Genomic DNA, 22,732 nt, shown 5'->3' with positions numbered 1-22,732 from the left:
TGCCCTTTGGGCAGGGGGCTGGACTCGATGATCTCCCGAGGTCCCTTCCAGCCCTGATGTCTATGAAATCTATGAAATCTATGAAATGTTAATGAGCATAAACTAAGATGTATAAATATAGAAAGAATTAATGTTCATGGCAGCTTCCTGGTTTGTTGGGGCTTTGACCAAAGCTGTCTCCTTTTTTAATAAAGCTGTCGATGAGCAATGTGTGCAAGTGATGGGTGATAGCATTGATCTGTTGTCTCGCTGGTGTCAAAGTCTAACATCTTTTCGTAGATTCATAGATTTAGGGTTGGAAGGGACCTTGCAGATCTTCTAGTCTGACCCCCTGCCCTGGGCAGGAGAGAAAACAGGGCTCAAATGACCCCAGCTAGGTAATCATCAAGTTGGTTCCAGATCCAAACCACCCTGAATGTGTAGTAGTGCCTTCTAATGTCTAGTCTGAACTTACTCTCTAACAACTTATGGCTGTTATTCCTTGTTACTCCAGGAGGTGCTTGGGGGAACAAGGTCTCTCCCACTCCCCTCTGTTTCCCCCTAGTAAGTTTATAGATGGCCACCAGGTCCCCTCTCAGCTTTCTCTTGTGAAGGCTGAACAGGTTAAGGTTCCACAGCCTGTCATTGTAGGGTCTGCCCTGCTGCCCGCAGATCATGTGAGTGGCCCTCCTTTGAATCCTCTCAATGCTGTCCATATCCCTCCTGAAGTGCAATGCTGTGAACTGGACACAGTACTCCAACTGTGGCCTGACCAGTGTCACATAGAGGGGAGGATCACCTCCTTGACCCTACTTGTGATGCATCTATGGATGCACGACAAGGTGCGGTTAGCCCTACTGACTGTGTCCTCACATTGGTGGTCCATGTTCATGTTGGAGTCAATAATGACTCCAAGATCTGTTTCTGTCACTGTGCTTTTGAGAAGAGAGTTCCGCAGCTTATAGGTATGCTGCTTGTTCTTACTGCCCAAGTTCAGCACCCTGCAGTTGTCAGTATTGAATCCCATCCTATTCTCATTTGTCCACCCCTGTAAACTGTCCAGCTGTATCCTGTCCCTCCATTCTAGTGTGCTGACCTCATCCCAAATCTTGGTGTCCGTGAATTTAAACAGGGTGCTTTTCACCCCCTCATCCAAGTTGCTAATAAAGAAAATGAACAATAGTCAGTCTTGGCGTAGTCGGCAGGATTGTTATACGTTTGGAGGGGAATTGGTTCATCCTGTCCTACCAAGGTAAGGCTTAGCAGCATACTAGGTTCTCTTGGGACGGCTTGGCTATCGTACCCCATCTTATACCTTTTCCCAGTAGCATGGCAGTGGGTTCATAGGCTTTTCCTCTGCGTGTGTGTGTGTGGGGGTCTGGGGGACCTCAGGAATTTTATTGAGAGTTGGGTTAAACAGAATGAGAGTCCATTACAGGGGCCGCAGGAGAATCCTCCAAATCCATCTTGGATTACAGGTGGGCTGACGGAATTTGAAGTGAAAAATCATGGAAGCAGGCCTTCTGTAAAGCAACTACCCTCTGCTTGGAGTGCTGAAGATTTCACCTCCAGACTGCTGATACCTAAGAGAGAGAGCCTCAGAGTGGAGCCTGCATCCTGGCCAGATGTACCTTGACTCTGATGACAGCCCTAGGCTTGGTAGATATAGAATTGTTTAACTGTTTGTACTGGGGTTTTTTTGTTCTTACTCTGTATCAATAAATTCACCTATTATTGACTGGTAGGTGTTGTGGTCAGTCTAAGAGTCATGCCCACCCAGAACAAAGGTGTAGGTGCTGGGTTCAAATCCAATCCAACAATTGGCAGCTCCACTGGAACACAAAAGTAGTAACCTAACCAATCAGAATTTGTTGATGCAAAGTAATTTGTTCTACAGGAGTTAGCTAAGACTTTTAGTGAGGTAGAGTTGTATAGTAATTGTAAGTAAAATTATAAGTATTGTGCAGGGGATGTTTGTTACTGCTTACCAGAAGACTTTGTTTGCCCATGTCAAGCATAGTAGTAGACATAAGTATATGCTGTAATCCACTTAGAATTAAGTACAAACCTCCTGTTGTGTTTGCAATAGGAAGCTAGAGACCACAAAAGTAATCTTTCTGCTGAAAAGGCAGTGTGAATGAAGAGGGTGCTTTGACTTTGGGGTCCTTAGGAACAGTTACTTTATTCTAGGGAGAAAGAACAAGAGCAGGTATGTGTTTGCTGTAAAGTCTGTGAAGTGTAGGTTACCGGTGCAAGTTATAGCAAAGCAAACTGTTATGCAGGCAGTGTAGCTTCCGAGAGATCAAAGACAGTTAGAGAAATGTGAGACAGATACTCTAGGATCCTGTGTACACCAGAAAATAGAGGCAAAGGGCACAAAAAGAGACAAGGTATATTACTAGACATCTGCTCAGGCAGTGGCAGAGAATTTGTGATTAGAAGTAAGGGGAAACTTGGTTCTCCCCCTCCCCTCTGCCCCTGCCTCTCCAGAAACAGCAAGGGGCCTAGAAGAAATAGAGATTGTTAGAGAAGCCTAACAGCTTGTTTTAGGAAACATCCGGGTACAGCTGTGTACACAGGAATCAGTGCCCAGAATACTCTGAGCAGGAAAAGAGGAGTAAGCTTATCAGAGGCATATTTTGATTCTTCTTTGCAGACACCTAGTTTGAAGGGGTTTTTTTTAGAGTAATAAGAGTTTTTCTAAAGGGATTGTGTGTGGTATGTAATTAGTCAGCCACGATCTTTTAGAGGGGGCATTCTCCTATAATGGAGCTTGCTAGACTGTGTGTTTGTAAGGAAGAGAAACAAAGATTGTTTTTAGTCTGTAGAAAGCAAGGCTAGCACAAATTGTGCAGCTGTAACAGAAAGACATTTAATGGATGGATTAGTTTGCAGAGAGCAAGGCAAGAAGGGGCCACTAATAAGAATGGATTGTAGACTCTGTAGCCCAGAAAGAGGTATAGTTAAGATCTGTTAAGGAAAGAAAAACTAGAAGTAAAACCTAGAAGAAAGTGTTAGGATTCTAAAGAGTTGTTAAAGAGAGAGAGAAAAAAAAAATCTAATAATCTGCAGGACCCTAAGAGGCCAAGTGATCTAGCAGTCCAGAGAAGGGCACAGAGAAGACATCAGTGTTAGAGTTGCCAGAGCCGGGAGCCTGCAATCTCAACTGACCCAAGGAGGGGCCAAGAAGCCCAGAAGTGAGCGACTATGCCCATAAGAAGTAAAGAAAATGCAGAGCAGGAAAGTGGAGAGTTTAGTCCTGGGTATAACCTAAAACTGCCACTCTCCTAGGTGTGGTTAGTGTAGTAAAGCTATCTGTAGCAGGGAAGGCTCTGCAAAATGCTTCATAATAACCATCCTAGAGAATAGGCAAAGGCAAATATAGAGTGCCTTAGAACCGTAGATCCCACCTCCTTGTGAGTTATCCTTCATTAACAAAAGGATAGGGGGGCATATTTTGACAGAAAAAACCCTTAGTGCAAGCAACAACAAAAAAAAGAACCGTGTGGCATTGGAACACCCGTGACTTTAAGAGGAGAGCACTGCTGTAAAAGCAGCCTCTGCAAAGGAGGGGAAATTTTTTGATAAGTGCCAACCTGGCTATAGGCCAAGCAAAGCCAGCCACAGTGTATAAGCTAAGAATAAACTAACTGAGAGGGGTAGACCCTCCCTTTTTGTTCTTGTGTTTTACAGCATGGAACCACCACTGAAGCATCATGAAGTTTACTAAATACGGAAAGAAATCAAGCTTAACTGTGTTCTGTGTAGTGATTGTATTTTACTGCATCTTTAAAATGCCACTACTATAAGTGATTGTGATATCAACTATGCTAGACTATAGATGTAAAGCAAAACTTTTTAATAAGCTATGAAATACGTGAGGAGTGGCTACAAAAAAATGGTACATCATGCAAAGCATCACCTCCGTAACCTCGCAGAGTTCAACCATGTCAAAAATCAAGAAGGCTACAAAATTGTTTATGTTGTCATCCTTTTGTTTCCTTCCCCCCCATTTTGTTTGTGTGTTAAAATTAATGCATTTTAACTTGTATAGTAGAAATAGTAATGTAAAGTAGTTTTATTAATTCCCAGAATTTGTGCAGAAATTAAGAACACAAAGTAAAGTGATAGAATCCTAAGAAAGACCAGGGCCTTTCTATGCAAACAACATACCTAGTTACCATGGCAAGTTAAAAAAAAAGTCCTAACCTTTGACTATGGCATGATGTGAAAACAGAAATCAAAGAAAAGAAGAAAAGATCCAGAGAACCTCAGAAATTGAGGCTGTAAGGTATAAATGTGCACAATTAGAGATGAACAACCATACCCTGAAGGGGCTCTTTAGAAATTTGGAAAAAGAAAATGAGGAATTGAGAGAAGTGAATCAAAATCAAGCACAGCAATTGGAATCACTGCACCAAGAAAAGACTCATTGAGAAGCCTTACAAAGTTTGGTGAAAATCATGGCAAAGGACCAAGCTGAAAAAGGGGAGAAGTTAACCACAGGTCCTGCTTAATTACCATTAACCGTTTAAAGAAAGAGCTCCAGGACTGCAACCTTCAAATTGCTGCTGTTGTCCAGGAAGACCAAATTTGGGATTCACATATCCCATTTGCCCTGAGAGAAACCTGGGATGCAGATGGAGAAGAAGCGGGGGCGTCTCAGCCACCTGCGGAGGGTTCGGGATTGATTGAGAGCGTGGTCAGGGGTAGAAAGGTAAGAAAGGTTTACTGACTTAATAAAAACATGACTACACATAGTATACTAAGACAGATAATAATTAATCATTTGCATTGGCAACTTATTGGCAGTCCCCTCTGATGCCTGATATATGACAAGTTTCTCTTTCCCCAAACTCAGCGAAGTCAACGCTGTCCAAGGGGTACCGAGAAGGACCCTGGTATTCAGTCCTTGAGCTGCTTGAGATCCATGGGCCCACTGATCCAGGTCCAGAGATAATTAGTAGTTCTTTTTACAGAGCTGTATCTTCCTTCTAAATGATTCCCTGATGTGCCAGCCAATTTATAACTTCTGAGCTATGTTGATAACTTACAGCCATTCAGTTTCTTTTTACTTTAACTGTCCTTAGACTGAAAAATAGCAGTACAAGCTTTGCATTCTTTTGATAAGGTTAATTTTAACTATCCCACAGGGCCTACCATTACTTCTATAAGACTTTGCCAAATTTACTAGGCCTCATACTACATACAAGGCCTCAATACATCTTAGACTTGAATTCAGCTCTTAGCAGGAACATATAGTTTAATATTTGAACAAGTGACAGAAAAACACTTGGTATAATCTTCACAGAGCCTTCAGCAAGCACCTTTATCACACAGACATAATTTTCAGCTGTCGGGGGGGGGGGGAGGGACCCAGCAAGGTTTTATACCCCTACCTTATGGACCTTAAGTCCAAGGAGGAGAAAGCACTGGAACTCAAGGTGAATACAATCACGTGGACCTCAGTCACATGAGATGCACAGGAGAACTGGAGGGAATCAACTGTTATAACAGTTCCCCTCATTGGAGCAGATCTAGCTGCCCTAGGAAAAACCCTGGGCCTGCCAGCATCAAAAACCTAGTTCAGTGGCTGCAGAAGTCAATGACTGTAGTAGACAGTGAGTCCTTAAATGTCCAAGAATGGCTTGGTGTGTTGAAAACCTACACTACCCCAGAGATTTTAGCAGCCATGAGTAGGGACAGTGGCTTTGGCAGGGACTCTATCCTCCAGAGCATCCTAGATCTGGGGGTGAATACCAGGAGAAAAGTGTTTTAAGGGCAGTTTGGGGCTAGCAGTCCGGCCTCCAAAGAACTACTTGGGGATTATGTAATCTGCTAGGGTTTCTGTCAGGATCAATCTTGCCCATAGATAGGGCAGGTAATTGAATATCCAATATTAGAAATATAGATTATCTCCCTGGTTTTTGGAGAGAGGTGCAAGAGGGCATATATTGATCCAATATAGGGCTAAAGGGACTGCTCCAAGATACTTCACAATACACCTTAAGTGAAGTCCTCTCCCAAGCTCAGGATGTGCAGTGGCTGGGCAGAAGGCAAGGGGTGTGGGGGGGTGGTGATTGAAGCCACACAATTTAAACCAGAGAGTAACAACACGCCAAATTACAGGATCACTTACTCATATGAAAGTGCCTATCCTGGGTCACAGCAAAGGGTCAGTGAACCAAATTACCCCCCTAATACATATTCGGCCCACCCCAAACCAGAAAAGGGAAAGGAAAAAGAGGGGGAGATGGGAGTTTGAGCCATGATAAAAAGGTCAGTCCTCTGTCCGTGTAACACAAAAGTATCATCTACCTTGCCAGGCCCAAGGGGTGTATTGTGTGGAAAGAGTGATTGACTCTAGAGAATCAGCTGGGTTTCTCTTTTGCTGCCTATACCAATTCTGTGAGGGAGAGTTAAGGTGACAGTATTTAAATCTTGGGGAGCATTGGATTTGCAGCCAGGCAGATAATGCTGTGAAGCTTTACCAGACAGGAAATGATGGGGATAATTTGTAAAGAGGTAGCAATTTGTATCCATTTCCCAGAAGGGCAATGCAAGATTAATATACAAGAAGTTGAGTGAAAGGGCTCCACTGAGCAATTAATCTTAGGAGCTCCCTTATTTAGCTGAGAGGGCTGGATCTTAGACTTGGCAAATGGGTTGATATGGAAGGCTCAGATTCCAGAGATGATATAAACTAACCCAAAGCTCCTCCAGCCCACAGACCACTAGCCTATGCTCCTTATTCATGTGGGCACCACTGACATGGCTCAGAGCACTCCCAGCTGGGTCATGAGGCACTACAGGGATTTGGGAGTGAAGCTAAAGGGTTTGGGGGCTCAAGTGGTGTTCTCGTTGATCCTCCCAGTCTTGGGCTATGGGCTGAGGAGGGAAAGGAGGATCCACGTGGTCAACCAAAGACTGCAGCGCTGGTGTCATCAGGAAGGCTTTGGCTTCCATGACCACAGCTCACTCTTTGGTGAGAGAGGCAGCAAGCTGCTGGGAAGAGATGGCCTCCACCTCTCTCCTCTGGGGAGGAGGCTCTTCTCAGCCAGACTGGCTGACCTGCTCCACTGGGCATTAAACTAAGCCCATTGGAGGATGGGGGGACTGCCACCACTGCTGGCCTGCTGAGGAACTCTTGCAAAGCCAGCAGGCCAAGGCACTTAAGGGAGCCCACCCTTGCCCCAGCCCTGGTACAATCTGTGGGCAAGGCAAGAGCCCCCAAGGGGACACTTGCCTGCCGTACACAAATGCCAGGAGCTTGGGGAACAAGCAGAAGGAGCTTGCCCTCCTGCTCAGTGCAAATAATTATGATGTCATAGGGATAATGGAGACCTGGTGGGACTCCACCCATGACTGGACCACGGGTATTGATGGCTATACCCTGTACAGGAGCTATCATGTAGAAAAAAGGGGCAGGGGTGTAGCTGTCTATGTTAAAGAAAGCTACATGTCCCTGCAAGCTGATCTTGGTGACCAGGGTGGATGACTGGAGACCCTCTGGGTTAAAAACTGTGGGGAACATGGCACAGGGAACACAAAGGTGGGAGTCTATACAGACCTCCCACCCAAAGTCCTGAGCTTGACTAGGCGTTTGCCCGGGAATTGGCTGAGACCGCATGCTCCAGGACCATGCTTGTCATGGGTGACTTCAATTACCCGGACATCTTGTGGGAGGATCATTCAGAAAAAACTGAGTGGTCACAAAGCTTCCTCTCATGCATGGATGACCTCTACCTGACTCAAGAAGTCTATGGGCCAATGAGAGGCAAAGCGCTGGTTGACCTGGTACTGGCTACTGGGGATGACCTAATCAGCGACCTAGTGATCAATGGGAAGCTGGATGACAGCAACCATGAGCTGATCACCTTCACCATCCGCGGTAAAGCTGGCAAGTCAGTCAGCAACACGGTAGTCCTTGACTTCAGAAAAGCTGACTTTGACAAGCTCAGGAAGCTTGTCAGTGAGGCCTTAAAGAACCATGACCTCAGGGAGAGGGGAGTTCAAGAAGAGTGGTTGTTCCTCAAGGGCGCAATCCTCAGTGCACAAGCTAACTCTATTCCCTCTCAGAGGAAAGGCAGCAAGAGGGCACAGCAGCCCCCCAGCTCTCCAGGGACCAAGCAGACTTCCTGAAGCTAAAAAGAAAGGCCTACAAAGGATGGAGGATTGGATTCACCTCCAAGGAGGATTATTCTGCACTGGTTTGATCCTGCAGGGAGCTAACCAGAAAAGCCAAGGCTGCAACTGAACTCCAACTAGCTTTGAACATCAAGGACAATAAAAGTCCTTTTTCAGATATGTGGGGAGCCGGAGGAAAAGCAAGGGCAACATTGGACCCCTGCTGAACCAGATGGGGCAACTGACAACTGATGTCCAGGAAAAAGCCAACCTATTAAATGAGTACTTTACGTCAGTCTTTCATCAGTCCCATGGGACGCCCATGCCCATTAAAGGACAGGGAGGTCTGGGTGAGGGAGATCCTCTGCCCGATATTAATGCTGACCTCATGAAAGAACACCTTGAGAAGCTGGATACCTTGAAGTCAGCCGGCCCTGACAATATACACCCCAGGGTACTCAAGGAGCTGGTAAGCATCATAGCCCAGCCTCTGGCATGGATCTTTGAAAACTCCTGGAAGTCTGGTGTAGTGCCTGAAGACTGGAAGAAGGCCAATGTGGTGCCAATGTTTAAGAAAGGGAGGAAAGTGGATCTGGCTAACTAGAGGCCTATCAGCCTGAATTCTATCCCAGGGAAGATCTTAGAAAAGTTTATTAAAGTGGCCATCCTTAATGGACTGGCTGACGCCAACATCCCAAGGAATAGCCAGCATGGGTTTGTTGCAGGTAGGTCTTGCTTGACCAATCTCATGTCCTTCTACGACCAGGTGACCTGTCACCTGGACAAGGGAGAAGAGATTGATATATATGACTCAAGGGAGTCATATATCTTGACTTCAAAATAGCCTTCGATCTGGTATCCCAAAACTGGCCAATTGTGGCCTTGGGTCAACTACGATCCACTAGCTGGAGAACTGGCTCTGTGGTCGAACTCAGAGGGTGCTGGTTGATGAAAGTGAATCATCATTGTGCTCAGCAAATGGGTGGATGAGAACCTGATGCTGTTTAACATTGAAAAATGCAAGGTTCTCCACCTTGAGAAGGAAAACCTGCAGCATCCTTATAGGCTCAGCAGTGCTACGCTGGCCAGCACTACAGAAGAAAGAGACCTGGGGGCCATCATTGACCACAAGATGAACCTGAGCCTGCAATGCGCTGCTGTGGCTAGTAAAGTGACCAAAAGGCTGGCCTGCATCCATAGATGCTTCTCAAGTAAATCCCAGGACGTCGTTCTCCCCTTGTACTCGGCCTTGGTGAGGCTGCATCTGGAGTATTGCATCCAGGTTTGGGCTCCACAATTCAAAAAGGATGTGGAGAAGCTTGAGAGAGTCCAGAGAAGAGCCACACACATGATCACAGGTCAGGAAAACAGACCATACGATGACAGGCTGAGAGCCATGGGACTCTTTAGCCTGGAAAAGCGCAGGCTCAGGGGTGATTTGATGGCCACCTATAAGTTTATCAGGGGTGACCACCAGGATCTGGGGGAATGCTTGTTCACCAGAGCGCCCCAAGGGATGACAAGGTCCAATTGTCATAAACTACTGCAAGACCATTTCGGTTGGACATAAGGAAGAATTTCTTTACTGTCTGAGCCCCCAAGGTCTGGAACAGCCTGCCATCGGAGATGTTTTAAGCACCTACATTGAACACCTTCAAGAGCAAATTGGATGCTTATCTTGCTGGGAACCTATGACCCCAGTTAACTTCCTGCCCTTTGCGTGGGGGGCTGGACTCAATGATCTTCCGAGGTCCCTTCCCGCCCTAATGTTTATGAAATCTATGAATAAACTGGGTGCTCCTAAGTGGGTGGGACTGTAGGGGGTAGGACTGCCATGAGGCACTTCTGGAGTAGCCGGAGCACCTGATTGGCTGAAAGGGTAGCCTTAGGAAATTCAAACCACAGCTTTTAAAAGCAGTTGGAGACAGGAGCAGAGTTAGAAGGGAGCCAGGCTCACATGTGTCCCCACACACATGCGTGTCCCCTTACCTCACTGGCAGTGGTGGCAGTGGCAGCGGCACTGGCGGCAGCAGCAGAGACAGTGGAGGGGGCAACAGCAGCTGATCCCCCTAAGGTAAGTGAGGTAGAGGGCAGAGGGAGCCGGTGAAGCTGAGGCAGATCTGGAGGGGAAACCCCTCATATCCCATTTAGCTCAGCTGACTTGGAGCCACGCTATTGGACTGCGGACAGGCAGCATGCACAAACAGTGCACGCAAGGAGGCACGCTCTGTAAGGGTGCCCCGACATTTGCGCCAGCGTTCGTGCAAGGCAGGCGCGCAGCAGTGGTCCACAAGGGGCCTCCAACAGGCAAGAGAAGTAAACTTACAGCTCTGAGGACATGGTACAGATGTGGAGCACAGCTGCTAGGGGCCCAGCCCCAGTGGTGCTGCCTGCCCTGGTCTCCTCTGGGGCCTCTGCCCAGACAGAGCTCATGGCAGGGTAAACAACCCCCTGTCCTCCTGTCCGTGGGGGTGGCCTGGATGGGACCCAGTGGCTGGTGGTAGGGGAGGGGTTGGGTGATTCACCTGTCCCTCCTGAGGCTGGTTTAGGGCCCTGGAGGAGCAGGTGATGGAGCTCCAGGCTGCAGGTGTTCAGGGTTTCAGAAGATGAGATTGACACCTATTTCCATTCACTGCCGGACCAAGTGGCCAGTGTACAGACCCCCCAGGAGAGGTACACAACAGGTGTGGTGGAAGTTACCCACCAGAACCAGGGCTGCTTGGGCTAGCTTGGTGGAGGCTCCCCAGGTGCAACTCAGGAACAGATACAAGGCCCTGGCAACCCTGGAGGAGAAGGACAAAGATGATGCCTCCAGCAGGGAAGGTGCCACTCCATGCACAACACAGATGGTTCAGAGAGGGAGCACAAGGAGGAAGAAATGCTGGATCCTTGTCATCGCGGTTTCCATCCTAAGGGGAATGGAGGGTCCTATTTGCCAACCCAATCCCATGGCATGTTAGATCTGCTACATGCCCGGGGCTGGGATCCAAGACATCGCAGAGAGGATCCCGGCCTTCATTCAACCCTCGGACCGGTACCTCATGATCCTTATCCATGTGGAACAAATGATGTGGCCAGGGGCAACCCAGACTGCATCATGAAGGACTTCAGGCCTTGGAGGTCAAGCTCAAGGGGATGGGGGCACAGGTGGTATTCTCCTCTATTCAACCAGTAAGTAGACACAGATAATGACACAAGGCCTGCATTGGTGAGGTTAACCAGCAGCTATAGAACTGGTGCAGCCAGGGAGGCCTCAGGTTCCTGGACAATGACCCACACTTTCACACAGAGGAGATGCTTGGGAGGAATAGGCTACATCTCTCCCCTAAAGGCAAGCATGTGTCTTCTTCCAGGTTGGCTGATCTCATATGGCATGCTTTAAACTAACTTCACAGGGGAGTGGGGCCACAGGAGGACAGGAGGACATCTCCCAACCAAGATGAGTGACTAGCACGTGGAGTACCCAGGTAAGTGATGAGGGTCTGGATAGTCCTAAGATTGGGGGGGCGGTGCATGCATCAATACAAAGCCTTAAGTGCCTCTACACTAACGCTCATAGCATGGGAAATAAGCAGGAGGAACTCACCCTCTGGATACCTAGTACAAACCCAGACATAGGGCTCACAGAAACCTGGTGGGATACATCCCATGACTGGGTGGTAAACATTAGGACTATATAGGTGGGATAGAACAGGGAGCAAAGGCAGGGGTGTGGCACTCTACATCAAAGAGCAATACGCATCCTCAACTAACAGGATGGGGTCAGAGGAGGGGCAGGCTGAAGTGCTCGGGGTCATGGGGAAAGGGACTCAATGGTGGGGGTCTACTATAGGCCACCCAACCAAGGGGAAGAGCTGAACCATAAATTCTCGGTCCAGCTTGCGGAGGCACTTAAGGCAAGGGATGTAGTCATCATGGGTGATCTAAATTACCCGGACATCTGCTGGGAGGAGCAGTCAGCCAGGTCAGACCGGTCATGAAAGTTCCTTGCTGAGATACAGGACCTGCACTTAACCTAGGAGGTGAACAGTCCAACCAGGGGGAATGCTCTCCTGGAGCTGGTTCTGGCCACAGGCAATGACCTGGTGAGGGGACTCCAGGTTCTTGACCACCTGGGTGACAGTGATCATTGCCTACTGGAATTCACCATCCAGCACAGGGTGTCGAGCCTGCAGTATTGCCTGGAAGATGATCCCATGTATGCTATCTGCCTTCACTGCCAAGCCAAAACCAGCTGGGGCAAGAGAACAAAATATATGAGCACCACGTGGATGCTGATGCACCTGCTTGGATCCTGGTTTGGTGCAGCAGCTGTTGTTCCTGAAGGTGAACCTCCTGCTGCTGGGGTTTCCCAAGCTCCAGGTGCAGATGGACTGAACGCCTCCCTCCTTACTCTGTCTACACTTATTTCTGTTTTTTCATTTTTTAAATGCCCAGCTCTCAGCTTGAGGGGGCACTCACTGCATCACCAGCCAAAAGGGGAAGAACATGTCCCTGCTGAGCTCCCGTGTCAAGATGAACTTGGAGGTATGGGATGGGGCTATGGGGAAGGAGGAGGCCCCAGACCCTGGGCATGACCACTTAAACTGCACCATGCCAGTGCAGCAGCCCCATAAATGCCAGGACCAAGGATCACTTGGTGAAAAGAGGTGCCATAACCTCCACCTAGTGCATGCACTCACACAGTCCTGGCTGGGGAAAGCCCAGATCTGTCATATCTTTGACAGGCCTGAGGCTTTCTGGTTGCAGTGCAGTTGTGAGGCTCCAGGTGAGCTCAGCTTAGCTGCCTGGGATGTCAGCTTTTTAGTTGAAAAACCCTTTTCACCCCCCCGTGCCTTAACAGAGGGAGTCAAACAAATTGTTTCCTGATACCCTCCTTCAGCCACCTCACCAGTGCCTGCACATCTGGTGACAGTGGCTTGCCCCAGCCAGGAACATTCATCCCATGGAAGCTCTCCATTTCACTCTGAAGTTCCCTTACTATGGGGATCACCTGGCTAAGGAGGGTATTGCCAATGCTGAGGGTCTTGGTGGCCTTGAGGAAGAGCTTGAAAACTACCAAGATCTGGGAGATGGTATCTCACTCAGCTCTGTTCAGGGGGCCGCTAATCCCAATCTCCCTGCGCAAGGCCATCTCATGGATGGCCTTCTGTTGTACCACCAGCCCCTTGAGCATCAGGTATGTGGAGTTCCACTGAGTCTCCACAACCTGCATGATTTTGTACTACAGGATTTGTGGCTCTGTTTGTTTGTCCCACAGCATCTTGCCCCCTTGATGGAAGTAGCCTGCCACCTTCCTGTATTTTGAAAGGAGCTGCCTGATGCTGTTGGCACCATCACTGCCAGCCCTGTCCCCCTCCAAGATGTCTCTGACAACAAGGTGCAACTTATGTGTCACACAGTGGATGCCAACAAAGTTGACAACACAGACCAACTTGACCATACTGGCTCCATTCTCAGTGACCATGAACCCCCAGGTAAGCTCGCCCTGCACCAAGCGGTTCATGGCTCCCATGATCTCTGTTGCTTTGTGGGACTCATTCATCACCTTGAAGACGAGCCTACCAAAAGCTCACCACATGCAGATCCAGAGGCCCCCCACCATCTGGGAGGAATCTGGCACAGCACTACTGCTCTCCCGGTCGGGGTGGCCCCCCAGATCTGCATGTGGGATGACAGCAGGCTTCCACTGTTGGCAAATCATATGAGTTTTGCTTTGAACTGTGTGAGGTACAGTTTCCAAGAACCCCCTGCACCTATGTCCTTGAAACTGGGTAACCTTCATGCCCTCAGAAGGGGCTACCATCTCTGGAAGTTTCATCCAAATGAGGTATGAAATGGCAAAGTTATAGGCATTTTCATGATTCCCCATTATGGCCTAAGGACAAAACATTGAAACACATCCAAACAGCTAAACATTTCTGATGAAATTAAACAACAGTGCTTCAGAACAAAATAAAATGACAAAATGAAACACTGGCCTTTCCAAATGGTGCAACCAAAGTGAAAACAAAGCAGGGCTGTTTCACACAGCCCTAATTTCCAGAGATGTCAAAAGGTGGGTACAGAGGTGCTTGCAGTGTGTGGGGGAAGGGGCAAAACTCAGAAACCCCAGGCCACTCTTACATCACAGAATAGTCAGTCCATTGCAGAGGATGCAGATGGATTACATTGATAAACTGCCATGCACAGCTAGAGGAAATCAGTACCTGCTTGTGATCATAGACTCTTTTAGCATGTGGGTAAACTCATTCCCCATGTGCATGAAAATCACCAAAGCAACTGCAAAGAAACTGTGGTCAGAAGCCATGTGTAGGTTCAGGACTCCCCAGATCATTGACTCTGACTGATGTCCATGCTTCACAGGGGCAGTGGTCAAACAACTGCTGAAGGCATTAGGAATAAAGCAGCAACTGCATATCTCACCATCCCCAGTCGTTGGAACAAATGGAGTGTATGCATTGCACCATCAAAGAGCCATTAAGAAAAGTTAAAAATCAGGCTGGAACTGACTGGGATTTTAGATTACTGCTAATATTAGCCACTTTAAGAGGTGGAAACTGCCTGTGAGCCAGACATTCAACAAGCCCAGCTGCACACAAACAACTACCTGGCACAGCACCCCTGACTGTGGGAGGTTGGCCAGTCAGTCATGTATCTTTGGTTAACCCTGAAGGCAAATACCTTAGAATCTAAATGGACTAGGCCGTACACTATCATTGACCAATTAAGCCTAACTATTGTTCAGACTGATAAGGGAACATCCAGAATCTGGGGGTACATGTCCCAGCTTAAACTGTTTAAGGGAACTGGATAAGTCTAACTCTCAATTTGGCCCTGTTCAAATAGGACGCCTCATCACAGACAGAGCATCTCTGAGGAAGGATCCTCATTAAGGCAGCCAACGGTAACTGATTCCCTCCATGTCTCACTGTCATTTGAGCCACAGGGTAAAATGTTGTGTGGAATTCATTTTTCATGATCCAAAATATGACCCAAGTATTTATCACTCCCAGTGGCCCCAACTTCCCAAACCAGGATGCAAATGCATCCCTCCCCAATCTTGGCATATTCATGGAGGTCTCCCCTCTCACTTAGTAGGGGAACCATTTAAATTTATTGTCTTTATTAAGTCCAGGTGTAATCCACCAGCAGACTGCTCACGGATTGTCCTTAACCCAGGAACAGAAACCCAAGGCACAATGGATGGTGCCAAAGTCAAGGTAGAGGTCATCTACCTAGATTTAAAGAGGGCCTTCAATACAATATCTCATTCTGTTCTCCTAAATAAACTTACAGGATGTGATCTAGATGATTACATGGTCAGGTGAGTTGCAAATTGGCTTAGGGGTCACACCCAGTGAGTGGTGGTGGACATGTCAATATTAACCTGGAAAGATGTGGGCAGCGGAGTCCTACAAGGCTCAGTCCTTGGACTGGTGCTATGCAATCAGTGACTTGGATGAGGGAAAGCACCCTGTCCTAGTTCGCAGATGATACCAAATTATGAAGCAAAGTTAACACACCAGAGGGTAGGGGATGGATCCAGGTGGATCTGAACAGGTTGGAAAAATGGCAGAATGAAATAGGATGCAATTCAACAAAGACAAGTGCAAAGTGCTGCACCTGGGCAAAAAGAACCACCAACACACTTAGGGGCGGGGGGATGACCTTCTCAGCAGTGCAGCAGTGGGAAGGGATCTTGGAGTCATAGTTGACTCCTAGATGAACATGAGTCATCAATGTGACGAAGTGATTAACAAGGCTAACTGCATTTTATCATGCATTAACAAGGGCATGATGAACAGGTCCAGGGAGGTGATGCTTAGCTTCTATGTGGCACTGGTTAGGCCACAGCTGGAGTATTGCATCTAGTTTTAGGCACTGCACTTGAAGAGGGGTGTGGAGAATCTTGAGAGGGTTCAGAGAAGGTGCCACTCATATGGTCAGAGGCCTGCAGGCAAGGCCTTCTGAGCAGAGCCTGAGGGACTTAGATCTCTTCAGCCTTCTCAAGAGAAGGCTGAGAGGTGATCTTGTGGCTGCCTATAAATTCATCAGGGGACGGCAGCAGGGGATAAGAGATGCTCTATTTACTAGGGCACCCCCTTGAGTAATGAGGAACAATGGCCAAAAATTGTTCTGCTCTGGAGAGCAGATTTAGGTTGGACATTAGAAAGAACTTCTTCATGGTAAGGGTTTCCATAATCTGAAATGGGCTTCCAAGGGATGTGATGCCCTACCCTACCTTGGGGATCTTCAAGAGGAGACTGGACAAACACCTAGCTGGGGTCATCTGACCCCAGAGCTCTTTCCTGCCCTGTGCACGGGGCTAGACTCAATTACCTACTGAGGTCCCTTCTGACCCTAACATCTATGAATCTATGAAAGTGTGGAGGACAGTCAGTATAGACTTTTCAACAGAAGGGTCCCAGGCATTTGTAACAATGCGAGATGGGACCAAAAGTGGGAATGATGGGTATATAGCACACACGCATTTTTTAAAATTGGCATGTTCCCCAAAACCTACACCTATCCCAACTGTGAATCCTTCACCCTCCCCCTCCCCACTACCTACTTGCTGTTTTATAGCCTGGAACCTCTCCAGCCCCCTATATGCCAAAGACAGCAGTGTTCAGGTGTGTTTGGGCAGCAGTGTTTTGAGCTTAAGCTCCCTGGGCCCAGTGCAGGCAGTGGTAAACTCTCCACAAGGACATTTCTATATTAATCTCACACAGTCAGTACCAAAACATGAAAACTTCACTTAAAATGCCACTAGCGGTGTAAAGGAGAGTCCCTTGCTTAACTGTGGCACTTTCACATACAACTTTTCCCTTCCAAGTTCTGTGGCATGGGAAGCTTTTGTCTCCAAGGGCCTCCCTGTCCTAGCTATGGAAGTAGTAATACATGAAGAAGCACAGAAACATGAAGTTGAACTTTTTGTTATTAAATAAGACATAAGCAAACCTTTATTAACAAGTGTAACTAAGTCAGTCTTTGTGGATTGTTATCAATTTAAAATCACACAGTGTTATCCAGCAATATCCACGGTGTGCTAATTACATTCTTCCACTAAACATTGGGTGGCAGGCCTGGGTTAGGAGGCAAACCTTTTACAAGCCCACCCACAGTCCCAATAGTCAACAAAACCAATGATCGGCAGACATGCTGCTGGGAGCGATCAGGACTGGAACCAGCATCCTTAATTCCACTGATGTAGAGGTGTTCTGAAACAAATTAGCTACCACTGGGTACCTCCTTCATCAGTTAGACAACATACAAAGGAAAATTTTGAAGCATCAGATCCAATAAGTGTCTCTATAGCCTCATTAATGCAATGGATGTTCCAAATAGAGTCCCAGGACTCCCATACATTAACTGAGGCTATCATAAACTTAGAAAATAATACCTCCTCCACCCTCGTGTGTATCCAAGCCCAAATATGGCATTTCAGTATAATTAAAGATATTATCCTCCAGGACAGTGAAAGACGTATTCCACTAGAAAGACAAAATTTACTACTGAACCAAACCAAACAATGTCCACAGTTAAAACTCTGTAACCAATTGCTACAATTTGTCTTTAACCCAAATTCATGGATCATTAACCAGTTGCTAAAAAGATCAAGTGTTCCCAATTCTAACACTGGGAAGTCAAATTAATGACACATTTATGATCGCCCAAACCAACAAACACTGGGCAAGCCTAATGATCAAATGGCAACATCAAAGCCATTTTGGTAAATACCTGTGAAGACACTGGTTCAGGTTTTTTGTGTGAAGAGTTTATGTTACAATCAACAATACTACTTTTGGTGCCTACAATACTTTTGCTTTGATCCTAACATTTCAGTTTGCCCCTATATGTTCAAAGGCCCTAATAGTCAATCCCTAATTATTTACATTGGTTTCGGATGTATATGTTAAATACAACACCACTGATCTACAAAGTAATATATGCTTATGTAATATTAGAACCATTACCGGGTGTGGAATGCAGTATAAATGGAAAAGTGTGATTCACCAATCAGTTACCACAAAATACAGAATTACTGAACCCAACCCAACCCCAGTTCATTTAGAAATTTCCCCTCAAGCCATCAGGCAAGCCACTGTGCACCTGGACCTTCAACAAGCTTTGCAAGAACTTAACTATCAAACCAACAAAAAGTATGCCATCATACAGGCAAATAATAAGCAAATAACCCAAATTTTAACCAAGATTAAAGAAACTACTAACCACAGTCAATGGAAGTCCCTCCTGGGGTCCCCAACTGCCACTGGCATAATCTTTATGTTACTTCCTATTGTAATCCTGTTTATTTTAATGATAATTGTGTTGTTCTCAATTATGTTCCTGTATTGCAAACGTGTTTTTGCATTCCATACAGTAGAAGCCAGAATAAATTAAGCCAAGGTAATGGCTATAATCAGATGCTATAATTAAATGACATCACCCTGACATCACCCCATAAGGATGTAGGAATAGTTGGATCCTTCCTTGAATGTTTTCTTTTTTTCCCTTTGTTTTCTTCCTTCATCCTCTGGTTCTAAGAATGCGAATATAACTTGTACTAGGTAATGTGTGATGAATTTTAGGTATATAAGTTGTATTTTGTATTTTTAGTTTATATTTTAAGTTTATAGTTGTATACTGTACTTTAAGTCTTTTATTTTATATTACACTGTATTTTAAGATCATTCTGTATTTTTAGTTTATACTTTACAAACTGTATTCTCTGTAAACCTATGCTTAGCTGATCACCCGGTGAATGGAAGTATGAATGGGAGTTGACAGTGCTGCTGTAGACAAAAGAGATTTCCTGTAACTGCAAGCTAATGAGATCAAGGGTGTTCCTACAACATTGTATCAAGATTGGATTAACAAGGATCAATGGCAAATTAACAAGCCTGAAGCAGCCAATTCCAAGACTCTTAATCATAAACTGACAGAACGAAAGTAACTGCAGGATCATTCCTGGAATACATACATGCCAGAAGGCATGAAGCAACTTGCCACTTTGAGACTGGGCAACCTGATTAGGATGTCCATAAGCTCAAGGAATGGGGTGACTTGTCCCCACCAGATTGGGCAGCCTGATCACCAGGACACCACAGAAGCCTGCCAGAACAGGTAAAAAGGGCAGTGAAGAGTGGGTCCTGGTGGGTCCCTCTCATCTAGCTCCTGACCTACAGAAACAGAAGGACAAAGCCAGCAACCCCGTTCTGAAGATGATACCACCTTGGAGAAGCTTCAACTAGCCATCAACAGCAGACCCACAGAACTTTGGATAGTGCTTCACTACTGCTAAAGCAGCTCTGTGTGTGTGTGTGTGTGCATGTGTGTGTGCGCGCGCTTGTACTTGTGTGCTTGTGCAGGGTAGATTGGGGGTGATCACTAGGCTTTTATCAACTATTTACATCCTGTTAATAAATTTGAATAAACCAAGATTGCAAGTGAGCGCTTTTATCCAACACATTATCCACCTACTAGTAGGTTAGCTAGTAGCTTAGTCTGCTTTAGGAAAAGGAAGCAGAGACAGAACACAGCTGATACAAAGTGGGGAGGGATTTAATCTCATGAGCAGAGGAAAGAAACTCTTCACCACAAGAGTCACTGACTTGTTGAGGAGGGCTTTAAACTAGGCATGTCCAGGGGCCAGGGAGAATGTTCTACTATGGAAGCAGAATCCACTAGCCACCATGACACACATGAGGGCATTCAAACTATGGATGTTGAGATGGGTTCTAGAATCTTGAGGCAGAGATACTGTGACAGAAAAGCTGAGGTGACTAAGGGAAAGCTCAGATGCCTTTATGGGAATGCCAGAAGCATGGGAAATAAGAGGAACTGGTACTCCTTTTGGCTGATGAGGAATTCAACCTGATTGGGTTGATGGAGACCTGGTGGGACAATACGCATGGCTGGGCAGTTAATATTGAGAGTTACAGGCTTCATAGGAAGGATTGGATTGGGAAGAAGGGAGGAGGTGTGGCCCTCTATGTGAAAGAGCAGTACCCATCCCTGCAGCTCACCTTTGAAAGCAGGGGAGGGTCCTTTGAGACCCCCTGGGTAAGGCTACAAGGGGGACCAGGAGAGGGAGACCTAATGGTGGGAGACTACTAAAGGCCTCCCTCCTAAGACAAGATGAGCAATCAAGCATTCTCAGGAGAACTGATAGAGGCGGCTAGCACTAGGGACATGATCATTATGGGTGACTTCAACTACCCAGACATCTGTTGGGAAGACCATTTGGCCACCTCCAGTAGGTCAGTCAACTTCCTGGTGATAACAGAGTATCTGTTTCTGACACAGGTTGTGGAAGGGCCTACCAGGGACAAGACCACTCTGGACTTTGTGCTGGCCAAAGGGGAGGATATCATAGGTGACCTGAGGATTGGTGATACTCGGGGTGACAGTAACCATGACCTGATAAGGTTTACTGTCCACCATAAGACTGGGAAGTTAGTCACCAGAACAGAAGTCCTGAATTTCTGAGGGCAAATTTTGGTAAACTCAAGAGGCTCATCAAAGAGGTCCTCTGCAACTGGCATTTGGATGATCTGGGTGTACAGGAATGATGGTGCTTTCTTAAAGAGATAATTCTAACATCTCAAAAACAGGCAAAAAGTGGGAAGAGGGCCAGGAGACCTGGTTGGCTCACCAGCAATATTAGAGAGCTATTGAAAAAGAAAAAAAGAAGTGTATATGCAATGGAGGAACAACTCAGCAACCAGGAAGGAATATACCCTTATTGCCAGGGCCTGCAGATATGAGATACGGGAAGCTAAGGCAGGCCTGGAAATCAATCTGGCAACTGGCATAAAAGACAACAAAAAGTCCTTCTACAGATACATCGGGAGCAAAAAAAAAATTGGGCTTTGCTCTGAGACATCTACTGAATACCCAGGGGCAGCCCACAGCTGATACACATGAAAAGGCAGAACTCCTGAATACATACTTTGTGTTGGTATTCCTGAAGCCCAGCAGGGGCTGATTATCTGATCAGAGCCCCAGAGAGCAAGGGGAAGGTAACAACCTACATGAAATCAGCCGAGAACAGGTGAAGGATCTTTTACAATGTTTGGACATTTTCAAGTCCTCTGGACAAGATGACATGCACCCAAGAGTCCTGAAATAACTGGCTGAACTTATAGCAGCACCATTGGCCAAGCAATTTAAAGAGTCATGGAACTCAGGAGTAGTCACAAATGACTGGAAGGGGGTCAATGTGGTACCCATCTTTAAGAAAGGGAAGAGGGATGACCCCACAAACTACAGGCCAGTCAGTCTGACTTAGGTCCTGGGTAAAATCTTTGAAAACTTGGTTAAGGAGGCCAGCAACTACACACTAGTAATGGATGGGGTGCTAAACAGTAACCAGCATGGCTTGTTGAGGGTAGATCATGCCTGACAAACCTTGTGCCCTTTTATAACCAGGTCACTAACCACCTGGACATGGGACAAGAGGTTAATGTCATCTACTTAGACTTCAGTAAAGCCTTTGACTGTCTCCCATGGGATTCTCTCTAACAGACTGGAGAGTAAAGCTGGACCAGTCTACAGTGTGGTGGGTAGGCGACTGGCTCAGTGGCCACTCCCAGAAAGTGGTAATGGATGGGAAGGCCTCATCCTGGATGGTCATCTCCAGTGCAGTCCCTGTTATTCAATATATTCATTAATTAATTGGATGAAGGGGTAGAAAGCACAGTGCTTAAGTTCATAAATGAAACCAAGCTGTTGGGAAACGTGGGCAACCAGAGGATACGGCAAAGATCCATGAGGACCTTGACAAACTGGACTTATGTGCGAAACAAAATTAGATGAGGTTTAACAGGGAGAAGTGTAAGGTCCTTCAACTGGGTAGGACGAACTCTCACCACAACTATACAATGGGTGGTGGCCTACTGGCTAACACATCTGAACAAGACCTGGGGGTCATGATCAACTGGAAGATGAATATGACTCAACAGTGTGATGAGGCTGCCAAAAGGGCCAGTAAAACTCTGGCATGCATCAGCCACTGTGTGGCCAATAGATCCAAGGAGGTACTCCTCCCTCTCTACTCAGCATTGGTGAGGTCTAAACTGGAGTACTATGCCCAGTTCTGAGCACCGCACTTCAAGAAGGACATGGATAAGCTCAAGAGGGTACAAAGAAGGACTTCCTATTTGATTAAGTGCATGGAGGGTAGGCCATATGAGGAGAGACTCTGGGAACTGGGCCTGTTCAGCCTGAGAAAGAGAAAGCTGAGAGGTGACTTGATAGCAGCCTACAGGTACCTCAGGGGGGCGTATCAAGAACTAGGAGAGCAACTATTCAGGAGGGCACCTCAAGGGAGGATGACGACCAGTGGGCATAAACTAATAGAGGGTAAATTCAGGTTGGATATAAGGAAAAACTTCTCTGTAAGAGTCACCAGAATCTGGAACACACTCACAGCATTTCATAGATTTCATAGACATCAGGGCTGGAAGAGACCTCAGGAGATCATCGAGTCCAGCCCCCTGCCCAAAGAGCAGGAAGTCAGCTGGGGTCATAGGAACCCAGCAAGATAAGCATCCAATTTACTCTTGAAGGTGTTCAATGTAGGTGCTTGAACCACCTCTGCTGGCAGACTGTTCCAGAC

Source organism: Crocodylus porosus, unplaced genomic scaffold, assembly GCF_001723895.1.
Source record: "Crocodylus porosus isolate Cpor-Errol unplaced genomic scaffold, CroPor_comp1, whole genome shotgun sequence".
Classification (NCBI taxonomy): domain Eukaryota; kingdom Metazoa; phylum Chordata; order Crocodylia; family Crocodylidae; genus Crocodylus; species Crocodylus porosus.
The sequence above is the reverse complement of the archived record's forward strand: the minus strand, read 5'-3'. Positions refer to the sequence as shown.